Raw genomic sequence first — 17,800 nt, forward strand, 5'->3', positions numbered from 1 at the left:
GCCACCAAGAGCATCAAAGTTAAATGAGCACCATAAGCGTGACCAGCATTCAATGTTTTGGGGGGGGGGTCATGGGTTTCATATAATAGCATTTCTGTATGCAAGGTGTCAATTCGTATTGAATTGATGATGCCCTACAATTTTTTAATTCACTTTTTTCCTCTATCTCGTTCCGTTTTCGAGATAAAAATGCTAACTACGTTGTTTTCCACCAGGTGGCGCTATAGGTGGTTTCATTGCATAGCGCATGGATACTTTACTATACCTAGACACCACTTCTATGTCTATAGCTGCCGCCGTTCTCAAGATAATGGCGGTGGACAGGATATGGGTGGACACACTGTATACTACTCAAAAAAATAAAAGGAACACTTAAACAACAGAATAGTATTTTAGTGTTTCCTTTATTTTTTTGAGCAGTATATATTGGCATTGTCACGCCCGTCTGAGTGTCCGACCTGTTCGTTTCAAGTACCGAGCACCCAAGCATGGTAGTGCTCGCTCACTGCTACTTCTGACATATCCACCCCTGCTACGTAGCTAAACTCTGGTACATCCCCATAATTGTGCCTCCTAACACAACCAGCTCTGCTACACTGCAGAGCTCTTTTACATTATAACTGTGCCTTGTAACATACCCAGTTTTGTTGTGCCACTGGGCTTTGCTACAATCCTCAACTGTGCTCCATCCCTAATATCAGTCTGTTGATCTACTCAACTCTGCTACATTGACCAGACTACTCTACTATGCTGTTACTTAAACTGTGTTTCATGAGGTGACTGTTAGGATAGCGGGGGACAGGGGCTCCTATGCTGTCCCTCAGGCTAGGGGACCTAGGCTATCCCTAACTTTAGGGTTAGTCCTGATGGTGGAGATGCCTGAGTCCTGTTCCTGGCTGTTCTCCTGACCTGACCTCTAATTCCCTCTCCCACCAGGGAAGGAAGGGGCAGGAGAGCTGCACACACAGATTAAGATAGACAGGGGAAAACCAAAACTCTGACGCACTACACACACAGGAATAAATAATTAGAGACTCAGGAGTAAAACAAGAGCAGGAAGGTAGCAACAAAAAGGCAATAAGGATGAACTTGACAACCGCACTTAGCAACAAGTATAACAACTACCATATAGTCTGGATCACCACACCTCACCAGACCAGCTAAGCGAAAGTATAGCTAGTATAGGTGAAACAATCTAACCAGCATATATACAAGAGGGCAGATGTGATTGGCTTCCTCACAACATGTCGTTAAAGGAGACTAAGAAGCAGACTAGCAGAGATTAACTCTTGCTAGCCTGTCTATGAATTACTACTCTGCAGGTTGAGTCTGCCTACGCTGATCACGGACACCAGAGAAGTTATCAGACCGAGTGGCTGATTCTATAGTCTGAACAAAACCTGACACCGCCATGACAGTCAGCGATGTTATTAAAAATCTACATGTGACAATCTGCTTACTTTTGTCTCCTAACCTTTGTCTCCAGCTTGTATAGCCTCCATTCCTCTAGCTTCAATTCTACGGCTACCATTGCTTCCACCGGTTCTCTACACTGGAACCACCTCACCAGATGACACATAACACAATGACAATGGCTTCATAACTGTAATACAGAGTTACATCTCTGCTCAAACTGTCCTTCTGCTCTGGATGTGTAAATGTCAGTCTGTACCACAGGTTTAGTATTCAAAATTAGATGGCAGGAAAAATGCTTAACAGTGAAGGTAGGGAGCAAATAGGTGCCCCTGACGGGTCTTATATGAAACTCACATTTTTCTGCTTCCCGTCATAGACTCAAGTAACAAAAATTCTGGCAACCTGCAGCCGCCAATAGGAGGCTTCTGATGTATGCCGATGAATATAAGTCCTACTGTGTGCAAAGGGCCATGATTCTCGCTCTGGGGGTCGGATAATTCTCACTCTAGTCTGTTCCAATATAAATCTTCCTAAATAGTAAAGCATATGAATGAGTGAAAGTCCAAAAAAATCCTGAAATCTAAACTTACAGATGCATCTACAGGTTTGATTCTCAGTCTTCACTGTTGTGTTACTCTTCTAATCATAAATGAAGAAGCTCAGGTTGAGTATTAGTAGTAGCTGTAGTATAAGTAGTAGTGGTAGCAGTGTAGTAGTAGTAGTGGTAGTAGTGTAATCGTAGTATTCGTAGTAGTAGTAGCAGTAGTAATCGTAGTAGTTGCCGTAGTAGTAGTTGTTATAGTAGTAGTTGTAGTAGTAGTCATGGTAGTCGTAGTAGAAGTAGAAATGGTAATAGTAGTGGTAGTAGTGTAATAGTAGTAGTCGTAGTAGCAGTAGTAATTGTAGTAGTAGTTCTAGTAGTAGTCGTAGTCATAGAAGTAGTAGTCGTAGTAGTATAGTAGTCGTAGTAGCAGTAGTAGTCATAGTAGTTCTAGTGGTAGTAGTCATCGTCGTCGTAGTAGTTCTAGTAGTAGTAGTCGTAGTAGTAGCAGTAATAGTCATCGTAGTAGTTGTAGTAGTAGTAGTAATCATAGTAGTAGTAGTCGTAGCAATAGTCATAGTAGTAGTAGTCGTAGTAGTGGTCGTCGTCGTAATCATAGTAGTAGTAGTCGTACTTGTAGTCGTAGTAGTAATCATAGTAGTAGTAGTCATAGTAGTAGTAGTCATAGTAGTAGTAGTTGTAGTTGTAGAAGTAGTAGTATGGTAGTTGTAGTAGTAGTCATAGTAGTAGTAGTCATAGTAGTAGTAGTTGTAGTCGTAGAAGTAGTAGTAGTCATAGTAGTAGTCATAGCAGTAGTAATTGTAGTCGTAGAAGTAGTAGTAGTATAGCAGTTGTAGTAGTAGTCATAGTAATTCTAGTGGTAGTAGTCGTTGAAGTAGTAGTAGTTGTAGTAGTTCTAGTAGTAATAGTCGTAGTAGTAGCAGTAATAGTCATAGTAGTAGTTGCAGTAGTAGTCATAGTAGTAATAGCAGTAGTAGTCATAGTAGTCATAGTTGTAGTAGTCGTAGTACCTCTAGTAGTAGTCCTAGTAGTCATAGTAGAAGTCGTAGAAGTAGTAGTAGTAGTATAGTAGTAGTTGCAGTAGTAGTCATAGTAGCTCCAGTGGTAGCAGTCGTTGTAGCAGTTCTAGTAGTAGTTGTAGTAGCAGTAATAGTCGTAGTAGTAGTTGCAGTAGTCATAGTAGTAATCATAGTAGTAGTAGTCATAGTAATTCTAGTAGTAGTAGTAATCATAGTACTTCTAGTAGTAGTATTAGTAGTCATAGTAGTAGTAGTCGTAGTAGCGCTAGTAGTATTATTATTAGTAGTAGTAGTAGTAGTAGTGTAGGTTGCTCACAGATAGAAGAGGTTTGGCATAATGTATGAACAGCTAAAAGCAGAGTTTAGATAGAAATAGTTCTGCGGTTATCATCAGTAAGGGTCTGCATCTGTAAGTGCTGCTTCTGTGATTTCACATTTTTAGGGCCTTTTGTAATACCACATTAGTATTTTTTTTTTTTGCTTAGAATTACTGGATCCCATTGTCTGAGGTGTTTATCATCACAGAAAAGTTTACAGTGAAGATGAAGCTTTATATGAGCATCTGACACAGAGCAGCTTGACACACATCTTATCTAGAGGCCTCTTCAAAGAACATAATAGAAAACGCATGGGAACTTGTCCAAGGCGCAAATCCTCATCTTCATCCATTCTTCCAAAAACATAGAGAGAAATTGCAATTTTTTTTTATTATTATTATTGTGCATTCTCTTAACCTGAGCTGCATGATTCATGTAAAAGGCTCACACTGGTCATGACTGGACATAAAGGAAATGTGTTATCAAAAAATAAACTATTCTTTACATCAGGTTTTTTACTAAATCTATTTTTCAAATAATTTGGATGTTTTTTTTGATTTTTCACATCACTATCTATAGTGAAATTTTTCAATGTTCACATTAGCCACTAGGTCTAATACTAGATTCATACTTCCTGTTCTTTACTGAAGATTTTTTAGTATTCTCATTATCATCACAGACAGGATTCCAGTGAAAGGTAACACCTTCTATATACATAGATAACATAGGTTCCTTCATAAAAAAATAGAATTTGACACAACTCACCTCCACCTCCTCCCTTCACAATGACCTTTGTTCACATTAAAGCATGGTCGGATAACGCTTCTAGACAAACAAATAAGGTCTTACCCTGCCTTTTTCTGCTAAAATCCAATTTTAGTGTATACAAATACATTCATCATAAAATCCTGACTTAAACAAAAAGTAATTTTTTCTTTTTAATGACCTTAAAGGGAACCTGATAACTGATATATGCTGCCCGATCCACGGGCAGCATGTACTAGACACTGGCTACATGATTTCAGTTAAACATGTGGCGTTTCGGAGGAAAACATGGTTTAAAAGCCACCAGTCCGACTAGTTTCCCATGTGGCTCGGTTCCGGTGGCTTCTATCTGCCCACTGCCAATGACTGTATGTCTGTCTGCCACAGGTGTGTCACGCATGATAGACGATCCTGTAGTGTCCGGCTGTAGAAGGTCGCAGCATTTGGCTAAACAAGTTGCTCTCCGAATTTCCCTTTTTCCCTGCTTATGGTTAATCCCTGTCTCTTTAGGACCCTGCAGATGTCCTCACCTTTTCAGTTGCTAATCATGACCACTTCCCTTTGTGTCGTTAAATACTCTCATTTTCCCTTATGCTTTGCTGGTGATAGGTTTAACAACCCTTTACAAATCCTGAGTGTAAGCAGTCGGCTTGTATTCACCTGGAGAAACTTTGTTGTTGTTGCAGTTCCTCTCCCTAAGTCATCTGGAGATGTTATTTGTTTTTCAGCAAGAGAAAAAAATCCAGCATCAGGACGGAGATATAAATATACAACTTAGAAATTTATTGGGATCCGTTAAAAATGTGAGTACAGTGGGGAACACAGTGACACAGGGGAACAGGAGCTATCCTACGCGTTTCAACCTTACGGTCTTAATCATGGAATGTTATTTGTTTACTTTCCCCTGTTTGTGATCTCTGTATCTTCTTTGGTGCTTAGTGGGGTTGAGTAAGTGCCCATCCCATCCGTTCTGTACTTAAGGTCCAGTCACACTAAGCAACTTACCAGCGATCCCAACAACGATAGGGATCGCTGGTAAGTTGCTAGGAGGTTGCTGGTGAGATGTCACACTGCGACGCTCCAGCGATCCCACCAGCAACCTGACCTGGCAGGGATCGCTGGAGCGTGGCTACACGAGTTGCTGGTGAGCTCACCAGCAACCAGTGACAAGCCCCCAGCGCCGCGTGGAAGATGCTGCGCTTGGTAACTAAGGTAAATATCGGGTAACCAACCCGATATTTACCTTGGTTACCAGCGCACGGAGCTACACGTGCAGAGAACAGGGAGCAGCGCACACTGAGCGCTGGCTCCCTGCACTCCTAGTTACAGCACACATCGGGTTAATTACCCGATGTGTGCTGCAGCTACATGTGCACAGAGCAGGGAGCAGCGCACACTGAGCGCTGGCTCCCTGCTCTCCTAGTTACAGCACACATCGGGTTAATTAACCCGATGTGTCCTGCAGCTACATGTGCACAGAGCAGGGAGCAGCGCACACTGCTTAGCGCTGGCTCCCTGCTCTCCTAGCTACAGCACACATCGGGTTAATTAACCCGATGTGTCCTGCAGCTACATGTGCACAGAGCAGGAGCCGGCACTGACAGTGAGAGCGGCGGAGGCTGGCAACAAAGGTAAATATCGGGTAACCAAGGACAGGGCTTCTTGGTTACCCGATGTTTACTGTGGTTACCAGCCTCCGCAGAAGCCGGCTCCTGCTGCCTGCACATTTAGATGTTGCTGTCTCGCTGTCACACACAGCGATCTGTGCTTCACAGCGGGACAGCAACAACTAAAAAATGGCCCAGGACATTCAGCAACAACCAACGACCTCACAGCAGGGGCCGGGTTGTTGCTGGATGTCACACACAGCAACATCGCTAGCAACGTCACAAAAGTTGTTCGTTAGCAGCGATGTTGCTAGCGATGTTGCTTAGTGTGACGGGGCCTTTAGATCCTATTTCAGGGTCAGCCAGGATCAAGTATCCTGCTCGGTGCATAGGTGCATCTAGGGTGATGAGGAAAGCCAGCGGTAGGTTTGGTCAGGGGTCACCATCTCCCCTTTCCCTTTTGCCATTCGCTTGGTTCTTCCCCGCACCTAATGTGACACTCTCATTGTGTGCGCTTGTAGACAGAGACCTGTCACTCCAAACGAACAGGTGGTGAGAAGTAGGGACCCGTCTGTCTTACTAGTTTCCAGGGCAGCTCGGTCCCTTTAAAATTCCTCTGTTGCAAGGCTTTGTTGAAGTGGTGGAGTGTCACGGGTGACAGTCTTGTGGTCTCTGACAATAGAAGGTCACAGTGTTTGGCTGCAGTAAATGCTCCCTGACTTTCTATTGTTCCTGCTGTTAGTATTCATTGTACTAGGTAGCTTTCCTGCTCGGTTTTCATCTCTTCCCCTTTAGGACCCAGCAGAGCTCTCCTTCCATCCAGCTGCTAATTATCAGTATTCTCCTTGTGCTTAAATACTCCCTTCCTTCCTTAGACTTGTGCTGGGGATATTATTCAGTTCATTCAATCTCTGATTGCAAGCAGGTGGCTTGTACTCATGTTTGGTATTATTGCTGAAACTTTGCTGAACTTCTACCTGAGTCATCTGTGGATAAGTACTTCATGCTTTTCCCCCGTGTGTGTCCTCCTTGTCTCTTCTTTAGTGCTTAGTGGGGTTGAAAAAGAGCTTATCCCTACCCCTTCACTTCCCTTTCACCATTTGCTGGGTTCTCCCCCATACCTAGCGTGAGATTGAGGAGGTGTGTAACAATCATAGGATCTCCAAGATACAGTAACTTTCACCTAAAACGTTTCCTACCCATAGAGAAACACGGAGTTTGCGTCAAGTTTGGACATATCATTTTTGTAGCCGCATGGGGGGTCCATGTCTACCTCCAAAGCAGGTGGAATTGTGCATTTTGATGAGCTCTTATGGTGCAAGGGGCCCAAATATTGTTCTTGCACGGAAGCCCTTTTCTGTCTGTGTCCGCCAGTGGTTTGCAGAATGGTTGAGGTAGACCAGATTTGTACATGTCCATTGTATGACCAAAAATTGCTGTGGAGCCTCACCGCCCCTGAACTTTTTATAGCAGTCGTCTATCCATAGGGTCAAATATGTGGGTGGCTTGTCAGCTAGTCCACAGTGATGGTGCACTCTATGGAGACGCCTCAATGTAACACTGTGGCATAACACTCCATCCGTGTGCAATCTTCCCATTTGTTCCAAAACACAAACATCTTGACTACATTTTCCATTTTTAGAAAATGACAAAATAAGCAAGATAGAATTCTCAGCCAGAATATTCCCATAACCCCCAACTCAACTGTGCACCCCCCCCCTTCCTCAAAAAACTTTACAGCTCAAATTCATGCTGCAGATAATTAAATCCCACGTGGAGAGATCTGCAAATGGCAGCCGTCCAAATGCTAATGAAAACCATATAATTTTTTTACAGGACTCCTATTAATCCTTTACAGTTTTCCAGAAATCATTAATGGAACCGTGGAGTCAATCCATTGTGATGTTAATCTTCTGTAAAGGTAGAAATGATCATCTTAATGATTAGGTCTCATGTCCCCTTAGTAGACAGTAAAATATATGGAATCAGATTAATATATGTGTTAGCCTAATATCCAGAAGTGATTATTGAAGATTACAGTGATACATTTTATTTGGAATAATAAGTCATATTTTAAGACAAGCCTTTGAGACGTATGCACTATTCCTGGGGTGCAAGTCGTAAGCAGCGTCATCTGTCAAAAGCCAGAAATACAATCAGCGCCACCTTCTGGCTATTTTTAAATAAAGTGTTAGTGTCAAACGTTATCAGATCAGCACATGTATGCTTAATTAATACACAGAAATAATATAAATCTTTTTCAAATGAAGTCTTCATGTACAGAAAATCCTTGATGCTTCCCAGGAAATGTACTAGCAATGTATTTTCTGTTTCTGTTGGATTTTACAGGCGTATTATTGTGAATGAGATTTCACAAAATGTAAATTCATGCTGCAGATTTTATGCAATGAGTAAAATGTGCAGCAAGTATGCAAATTTTATAGTAAAATTCCATACTGAATACTACCTACATACCCTAAAACCGTAAGGACTTTGTATGCCACCATATGGCGCTCAGCATCAGAATATATTGATATTGCTGCACAAATGACAGGTAGTTCCCCATAGCCTTCAATAGGTGCAGCATTCCAAATTTGTACAACTCAAAGGTTTTATTTGATATAGTGTGTAAGACATCTAAAGCTAAGAAATTAACCATAAACAAAAGTCAATTAAACCTTCTTTTTATCTTTTCCATTATTCAACTTCAGCTAAAATGGAGGATTTTACGACCACATGTTTGTACATACAGTATATGTGCCGCCCTTGCGTTAGCCGCTGGGCTGCTCGGATCCGGATCCGCGGTGGCTCGAGGGAACTCTGGACCCTGGGTGTCGGGGTCGCGCGGCCACTCGGAATAAAGGGGGGTTATTTACAGGGGATTGTAAGGACAGTTTGTGACGCCACCCGTGGTGCGTGGTAAGATGGAGTACCACCGCTGCAATGGGGATTACCCAGTGGCGATGGTGCGGGTAGCCAGATGTTTAACCCATCCACGAGTAGGGGGAACTGCCCCGGGACTCGGTGATGGTGACATGGATGTGCCGTTGGGACGGTAAGGGGTCGTTTGTGTACTCACTCAGTCCAATAACACTTACACCGACAATTGTGGTAAACCAAAGTTCTGGACACCGCTGTCGCTTGGAGGGAGCACACCTGGATCCCGTGCCCATTGCTGTTGCCTGTTAGTCTGTGGCCTTTACCTTGGCACCTAGTTTCTCTGGTTGGTCCCTTGAGTATAAAACTGGTCGGGTCCTGCTCATCAGTGTGGTAACTAGATGAGCTTGCTCTCAGGGTTCACGCTTGGGATTTTCTGGACCATATGTATGGAAAATCCTATCCCCCTCGTTGCGCTAGTACCTCGATTTTGGAGCGGGTGGAGAACGGATCTTGAAGGCTCCATCCTCGTCAGCTAAATTCTCAGGACGCCTGAAGCTACGAAGCTACTCCCTGATCAAAGGTCCACGTACCCCGTCGTGCCCTGGCCCCTGCCCAGTGATGGCACAAGGCCACTGGCTGTCCTCCTCGACAGTCTATGCCCCTTGTCACGATCCCCTGTGACCGGGGTTCCAGCTCCTACCAGGCCCAGACCAACGTCTGCCACCTAGTAGTCTCAAGAAGCCCAGCTCCTGACCTCCTCTCTCAACCACTTCACCGCTCTGTGACCTCTCCTCTTGAGAGTCACTAACCGACTGACTGTCTCCTTACACTCCTGACCCTCCCTTACAAACCCCCCAAGTGGGCGACACTATTCCACTCAGGCCGTCCACTGGTGTGTCTGGTGGGTGTGGTGCAGAGTGTTCCTATGATTTTGATTAGCTGTTCTTGGCAACACCAATGGCTAGGGACCCCTAACCAAGGAGGAGGTGGATATTGCACAGAAGGGCAGATTGCTGATAGGCCAGGGCGTCACATTTACACCTTCTCAACTAACCCATACTAGACATCATAATCTACACAAACACTATTAAATGACAAACTCATTTGCCCTATAGGCAAATATATGTGACTCTGAAAATGGAAACCATTCATTATATTGCACTCGGAGTTCCGAATATGGTAAAACACTGCAAACATACAGTATGTAGCTTTATAATATACAGTGAACAAAAATATAAACACAGCACTTTTGTTTTTCCTTCCATTTTTCATGCGCCGAACTCTAAAATCTAAGACTTTTTCTATGTACGACAAAGACCTTTTTCGCTCAAATATTGCTTACAAATTTGTCTGACTCTGTGTTAGTGATCACTTCCCTTTGCCGAGATAATCCATCCACCTCACAGGTGCGGCATATCAAGATGCTAATTAGACAGCATGATTATTGCACAGGTGTGCCTTAGGCTGGCCACAATAAAAGGACGCTCTAAAATGTGCAATTTTATCCCACAGCACAATGACACAAATGTCACAAGTATTGAGGATGCGTGCAAAGGCATTTCAGAGAATTTGGCAGCACATCCAACTGGCCTCACACCCGCAGACCATGTGTAACCACATCAGTCCAGGACCTCCACATCCAGCATCTTCACCTTCAAGATCGTCTGAGACCGGCCGCCCGGACAGCGGCTGCAACAATTGGTGCAAAACCAAAGAATTTCTGCACAATCTGTCAGAAACTGTCTCAGGGAAGCTCCTCTGCTGCCTGTCATCCTCATCGGAGTCTCCACCCAACTGTAGTTTGTCGCTGTAACCGACTTGAGTGGGCAAATGCTCACATTCAATGGCGTCTGGCACATTGGAGAGGGTTCTCTTCATGGATGAATCCCGGTTTTCACTGTACATGGCAGATGGCAGACTGTGTATGGCGTTGTGTGAATGAGCCATTTGCTGATGTCAGTGTTGCGAATGGAGTGGGCCATGGTGGCGGTGGGGTTATGGCACAGGCAGGCATGTGTTATGGACAATGAAGACACGTGCATTTTATTGATGCCATATTGAATGCTCAGAGATACCATATGAAGATCCTGGGGCCATTGTTGTGCCTCATCCACGACCATCACCTCATGTTGGAGCATAATAACGCACGGCCCCACGGTGCAAAGATCTGCACACAATTCCTAGAAACTGAAAACATCCCAGGTCTTGCATGGCCGCAACTCACCAGAGATTTCACTCATTGAGGTTGAGCATGTTTGTGATACTCTGGATTGGCGTATATGGCAGCGTGTTCAAATTCCTTGCAATATCCAGCAAATTTGCAGCCATTGAAAAGGAGTGGACCAAAAATCCACAGGCCACAATCACCAACCTGATCAACTCTATGCAAAGGAGATGTGTTGCAGTGAGTGAGGCAAATGGTGGTGACTGGTTTTATCACCACCTGGATCCCCCAACACTGTAAAACTGCATATTTTAAAGTGGCCTTTTATTGTGGCCAGCCTAAGGCACACCTGTGCAACAATCTTGCTGTCTAATCAGCATCTTGATATGCCACACATGTGAGGTAGATAGATTATCTCGACAAAGGAAAAGCGCTCACTAACACAGATTTAGAAAAATTTGTGAACAATATTTGAACTTTTGTACATAGAAAAAGTCTTAGATATTAGCGTTCAGCTCATGAAAAACAGGAGTAAAAACAAAAGTGTTGCATTTATATTTTTTGTTCAGTGTACATCTCTAGGTATTAGCTGTTTTTTAGGCGATGATGAAAATATTTTCAGTAGTTAAAAAGTTACAAATCTATAGTATATTTTATAGTACCGCAATACTGATGAGACTGAAAAAAGAGAAGGGCTGATAGAGTATTACCAGATGACAGGAGTAATATATAAAATATATATGTCGAGGGCGGGGAGGAGGGTGTCAGCACTGCGCTCACCCCTCTGCTCGGGTCCGGCTGCTGCTGCTCAGTGGTGGCTCGAGTTGTGGGCCAGATCCCGGGGGTTCTCGAGCGGCACTCCTCGCCCGTGAGTGAAAGGGGATTGGGTTTTGGAATATAGTCTATTGTCCGTGACGCCACCCACGGTTGTGGTGATTTGTTAACACCACCGCTGCTCGGTGTGGGGATCCCGGGAGTGATGGTGTGAAGCAGCAAGTTGTTGTGTTGCCCCTCCGTGGGTAGGGGTTGGTGATCCCGGGGGCCGGTAATGAGGTGAAAGATGCAGGGCTTGGTGGGCGCAGGGACGCGGGGGCAGCGCTGTGCCTTGCGGCACTGTGGTACTCACTCAGCCTGAGACGATGACACAGTTCTCGGTAAAACACACGGCTGGAAAGACGGTTCCCACGGACGGCTGCACTTGCTTTCCCCAGTAGGTGACGGTGATGTCCCTTTGTCCTGCACCTATGTTGTTGATGGTTTTGATGGGTTCCCACCGGTAACCCGCTCCCCAGCTTCAAGCTGGACCGGAGGAGCTCTACTCTTTGCCTGCAGGCGCTGGCCCTCAGAAACTGGTGCCCTGGCGGTGGCGGTGTCTCTGTTTTAATGGTTGAGCTGTTGCCTTCAATCGGGACTTGGTTGTTGGGAGACAGCCGTCCCCTTCACTGACGGATTTGGCAAATTATGGCGACTCCTAGCCTTGCCGGGGTCCGAGAGGCCCCTGCCCTGGTGCTGACTGTCCTTTGTACAGTGCTCCAGACCGCCGGGTCACCACCCGTCCGCGGTCCTTCCAGGAACCTCCGAACAATCACCCCTCCAGACAGTCACCGCCGTCTGCTGACCTTGCTGTCTCAGTCCGGGGCACACACCCGGACCAGCTTCAGGCTTTCTTACTGTCACTCTTACTCCTTTTCTCCAGTTTTCTCCTTTGCTCCTCTACCACTTCACTTCCTTCTACTTTCACTTGACTACTTGTTTTCTCCTCCACCTCCTAAACTGATCTCCTGGTTCTTCCCGCCTCCAGGGCTGTGAACTCCTCGGTGGGCGGAGCCAACCGCCTGGCCCACCCCCTGGTGTGAACATCAGCCCCTGGAGGAAGACAACAAGGATTTTAGTAGCCTTGGTGTTCCTAACTGGGATGTAGGGTGTGGTGGTATAATGACCTGTGACCCCTGGCTTTCCCAGGGCGTCACATTCCCCCTTAGCAAAATGCAGACCGTCCGCGGGCTGCCCGTCCAACACCGGTTTTATTTTCTGTAAAATATGTAAAAGGTAAACGGTAACATTTAAAGCATAACATCATCCCACAACGGGAGGCACATTTCTTAAACGTTGCAAAACGGTTTACGGCTACGGTTTCTGCTCTCTCCCACCCAAGCAACCTGGCCCTGATGCTGCCCCTAAAACCCAGGCAGCACCCCTTTACCCAAGTCCAGCACAAGTCACCCGAGCGGGATCTGTCCTTCCCCTCCAGAGGGTAGCCACCGGTTCCTTTGGTGGCTGGGCCCCAGCCTGCTCTGCTGAGGGCCCTCCCTCCAACCTGCCTCTCCGGAGGCGGTAACTGCGGAAACGGTAACGGTAAAACAACTTATTTACAAGCCACTAACGTCTGTGGTTGCCCTGCAAGTTCACGGGCTTGTCCATGGAAAGTTCTCCATGCAAAACTTTCAAACGGTCCCCACGGCGACTACGGTGCCGGCAACGGCCGGTTTTCTCTCAATCACGGTTGTAGACAATCTGATGAAACTTCGGTAATGATTTTTGCTTATCATTCTTTTTCAACAAACACACTGTCTTCTGGTCCCAACGGGGACAACTTTTAGGCGGAGGACCGCCGGCTTAGCAGTCCATCCTCAATCGCGGGGCTCTAGTGCCACCTTCACATGGTGCACCGCCGTGGACCCCGATGGTAGCTAGCTGCGGGTCATCTTCTTCCATATTCATGCGGGCATGCACATCGGCTCTACACCCCTCTCGGGCATCGATCTCCCTGCGCAGCTGCTGTTGCCGTCGCTCCCAGCCGGGAGCACTTTCTGTTTGCTCCGGTTCAGCGTGTGCAGGGGACGGACCCAGCCAGAGTCCCTCCGTGTCGGCTACGACCGGCACCTTCAGTAATGAGGGACCCCGCTGTGACATGGCCTGCTCTGCCTCCTGGCAGCCGCATCCCCGCCGTGCCTCCGGTGCATCTTTGCTGACGGCTTCAGCCTTCGGCTTCTTCCATGGAAGCGGATCAGGGCGGTCACGAGCTTCTGCTGCAGGTCGGTCCGCCGGGGCGGATTGGCAGGGTACCGCTACCGGTGGTGGTGGTAGCGGGCCTAGTGGCGGGGCAGCAGCAGCTAACGCGGGTAGCGGGAGAGGCAGCAGTGTGAACGGGTGTAGGCCGGGCCCCTCAGCCGCAGCGGCCGATCCCTCGGGAATACAGGGACGTGGGTCTCTTACCCGTTCCTCCAAATCTTCCTCCACCTCGCATCTCCGCATAGCAGCCACCGCTTCCACCATGTTGGCCTCCCACTCCTCCAGGAGGAGCTGCATGCGGACCTGCAGACGGCTGCTTAGCTGGGCGGTCCGGACTTCCACACACGCCGCCATGCCGGGCACGGGGACCACGGTGTTGTTGGTCGGACTCAGCATCTTTAGCAGCGGCCTCTTCCAGGAACCAATAAATGTCCGCAGGGTCCTGGCGTCCCTGCTTCTATCGCTGCTCTCACATGCAGCCAGCCGCCATCGCGTCCCCCTTAGCTTCTTTTCGGCCCCTCCTCTATTGGGGCGGAGTTTTGGCCTTCGCGCCTCTGCTACTCGAGAAGACGCTCGAGCGGGAACTTTTCGCGCCAAAGATGGCGACTTCCGAAATTTTTCAGCCGGACACCTCCGGCGGTTACAAGGCGCACCTCTACCCAATGGCAGAGCGGTAAGATCCTGTTCATGACGCCAAGTTGTCGCGGGCAGGGAGGAGGGTGTCAGCACTGCGCTCACCCCTCTGCTCGGGTCCGGCTGCTGCTGCTCAGTGGTGGCTCGAGCGGTGGGCCGGATCCCTGGGGTTCTCGAGCGGCACTCCTCGCCCGTGAGTGAAAGGGGATTGGGTTTTGGGATATAGTCTATTGTCCATGACGCCACCCACGGTTGTGGTGATTTGTTAACACCACCGCTGCTCGGTGTGGGGATCCCGGGAGTGATGATGTGAAGCAGCAAGTTGTTGTGTTGCCCCTCCGTGGGTAGGGGTTGGTGATCCCGGGGCCCGGTGATGAGGTGAAAGATGCAGGGCTTGGTGGGCGCAGGGACGCGGGGGCAGCGCTGTGCCTTGCGGCACTGTGGTACTCACTCAGCCTGAGACGATGACACAGTTCTCGGTAAAACACACGGCTGGAAAGACGGTTCCCACGGACGGCTGCACTTGCTTTCCCCAGTAGGTGACGGTGATGTCGCTTTGTCCTGCACCTTTGTTGTTGATGGTTTCGATGGGTTCCCACCGGTAACCCGCTCCCCGGCTTCAAACTGGACCGGAGGAGCTCTACTCTTTGCCCGCAGGCGCTGGCCCTCAGAAACTAGTGCCCTGGCGGTGTCTCTGTTTTAATGGTTGGGCTGTTGCCTTCAATCGGGACTTGGTTGTTGGGAGACAGCCGTCCCCTTCACTGACGGATTTGGCAAATTATGGCGACTCCTAGCCTTGCCGGGGTGCGAGAGGCCCCTGCCCTGGTGCTGACTGTCCTTTGTACAGTGCTCCAGACCGCCGGGTCACCACCCGTCCGCGGTCCTTTCAGGAACCTCCGAACAATCACCCCTCCAGACAGTCACCGCCGTCTGCTGACCTTGCTGTCTCAGTCCGGGGCACACACCCGGACCAGCTTCAGGCTTTCTTACTGTCACTCTTACTCCTTTTCTCCAGTTTTCTCCTTTGCTCCTCTACCACTTCACTTCCTTCTACTTTCACTTGACTACTTGTTTTCTCCTCCACCTCCTAAACTGATCTCCTGGTTCTTCCCGCCTCCAGGGCTGTGAACGCCTCGGTGGGCGGAGCCAACCGCCTGGCCCACCCCCTGGTGTGAACATCAGCCCCTGGAGGAAGGCAACAAGGATTTTAGTAGCCTTGGTGTTCCTAACTGGGATGTAGGGTGTGGTGGTGTAATGACCTGTGACCCCTGGCTTGCCCAGGGCGTCACATATACACTCACCTAATGTGGTTGTGAAAGTCACAACCACTGACAAGCATAAGATAATGGCGTCAGCCGCAGCCCCACGTGGATGAGCATTCACACAGGAGAAGAGAAGGGGTTAACGCCGCGCATCAGCCAAATGAAGATGTAAAGTTGTTGATGAATTAATATCTTTTTTATTTCATAGGTCTACGCGTTTCGAGGTTGAAACCTCTTCCTCAGGACCAGGACATTAACAAAGCCCAAACAAAGGCTTTGTTGATGTTCTGGTCCTGAGGAAGAGGTTTCAACCTCGAAACGCGTAGACCTATGAAATAAAAAAGATATTAATTCATCAACAACTCTACATCTTCATTTGGCTGATGCGCGGCGTTAACCCTTTCTCTTCTCCTGTTTGAATGATAGTACCGTAATATGGCACAGTGCATAAAGTCTGCTATAGACCTATGCTGTTTCTCCGTCTCTGTTTCAGTATTTCTCAAATCTCATGCTATATTAGACTGAGTTCACACGTCCTGTAATCATCTGTTATAACGGATTCTGCAGCGATCCATTGGGAAAAAAAAATCTGCAAACACAACTTGTTTGTCTGTTTTCAAATAATTGATTTCTGCCGGATCCGGTTTTAAACATAAGAGTCTATGGAGCATGGATCCGTTAACGGATTGCTATTTAGCCGTCTGTTGTACTTGGATTTGTTATCTTCTTACCAGATCTGTTACAAATAGAAGATAAATAGCAATCAGTTAAGGATCTGTCCTCCATAGACTCCCCTTTTTAAAAAAACCCCTCACCCGGCAGAAATAAGTTTCCCAGCGGATCTCTGCAGGATCCGTTTTAACGGATGATTACAGAACATGTGAACTCAGCCGGACTCCAGACTGAAACTTTTTCCTGTGCTGATACATTGTAACAAATTTATCATGGGTGAGAAATTTGTACTGTACTGCTAAATTTAGCTTTGCTGGATAAACAAACAAACCCTGAGCTGTGAGAAGTATTATGTCTGGATAGTTTTTAGCCTTTTAGGCTATGTTCCCACAATTAATATTTGGTGAGTTTTTTAATGTTGCAGATTTTCTGCAGCCTTTCTGCACCTATTATGTCAATAAGGAAATTTACGTTTGCATATTTGGCATTGATAAAACTTAATGCAGTCATGTGCAGATTAGGGATTACATGTGTTTTTACCTATGGAATTTCCACATAGATCTAATGCAATTCTATGGGGATAATACACATTCAAATCTCAATTTACCTGCGAGAGAAATTGACATGTTACGGATTTTAAACACGCACCACGGATCAGTTGACGCGGCATAAAATGAAGAAGCACAATGGGCATCAGATTTGTATAAATCTCATCCAATTTGCTGAAAATATAGATGCTGTGTTTTTTTTCCAAGCAACAAAAATTCATTATAGATACTTAAGGAAAGGGATGATCTTTATTCACAGACACCAAGCATGATTTGTGAAGAGGGGAAGGAATTGTTACACAAAAGCCCACATTTCGTACATTAATGTTAGAGTAATTTTTGCATACATTCATTGGGCAAATATATCCCATAATTTTCTCCTTTCAAATAAGATCTGTTTTAATTTTTTTTACAAGTTACTTATATACAATCATCTCACATTGTCACGGAAGTGTCACAGCCGTCTGACAATCCAGTGGCAGCGAGTGTTAGAAAATCCCAGAGATTGGCAGCACGTGTTGTTATCTGACAGCTCCCTGCTTCTGCAGAAGCAGACTCTATGACCCTCTGAAACTGTTAGTTTTTCCTCTCAGTTGCCAGCCTCTGACTTCCTTTATAAACCTCACCCCGGGGTGGTTTGGGGGTGGTTTATAGTTGTTCCTGGCTGTGGTCTGCAGTGGTCGTCTCCTCTTCTTGTTCCAGAGACTTCTGTGGTAGCTGTTCCTAAGATAAGTGTTTGTCTTTTGCTATCTACCTGGGGGCAAGTGGTAACATTTGTGTTTCTCCTGTATTGTTTCCTTTTGTCTCCCTTAGCGTTAGCGGTGTTAAAAAGCGCTCATATCCGCCATCCTTACTTAGGGCCCAGATCAGGGTTAGGGTCAGGTATCCAGCTTGGCGACAGGTGCGGAACCTGTATAGGGTTGGTGAGGGCAGTGAGGATGAG

This window comes from Anomaloglossus baeobatrachus, chromosome 10 (assembly GCF_048569485.1).
Source record: "Anomaloglossus baeobatrachus isolate aAnoBae1 chromosome 10, aAnoBae1.hap1, whole genome shotgun sequence".
Classification (NCBI taxonomy): Eukaryota; Metazoa; Chordata; class Amphibia; order Anura; family Aromobatidae; genus Anomaloglossus; species Anomaloglossus baeobatrachus.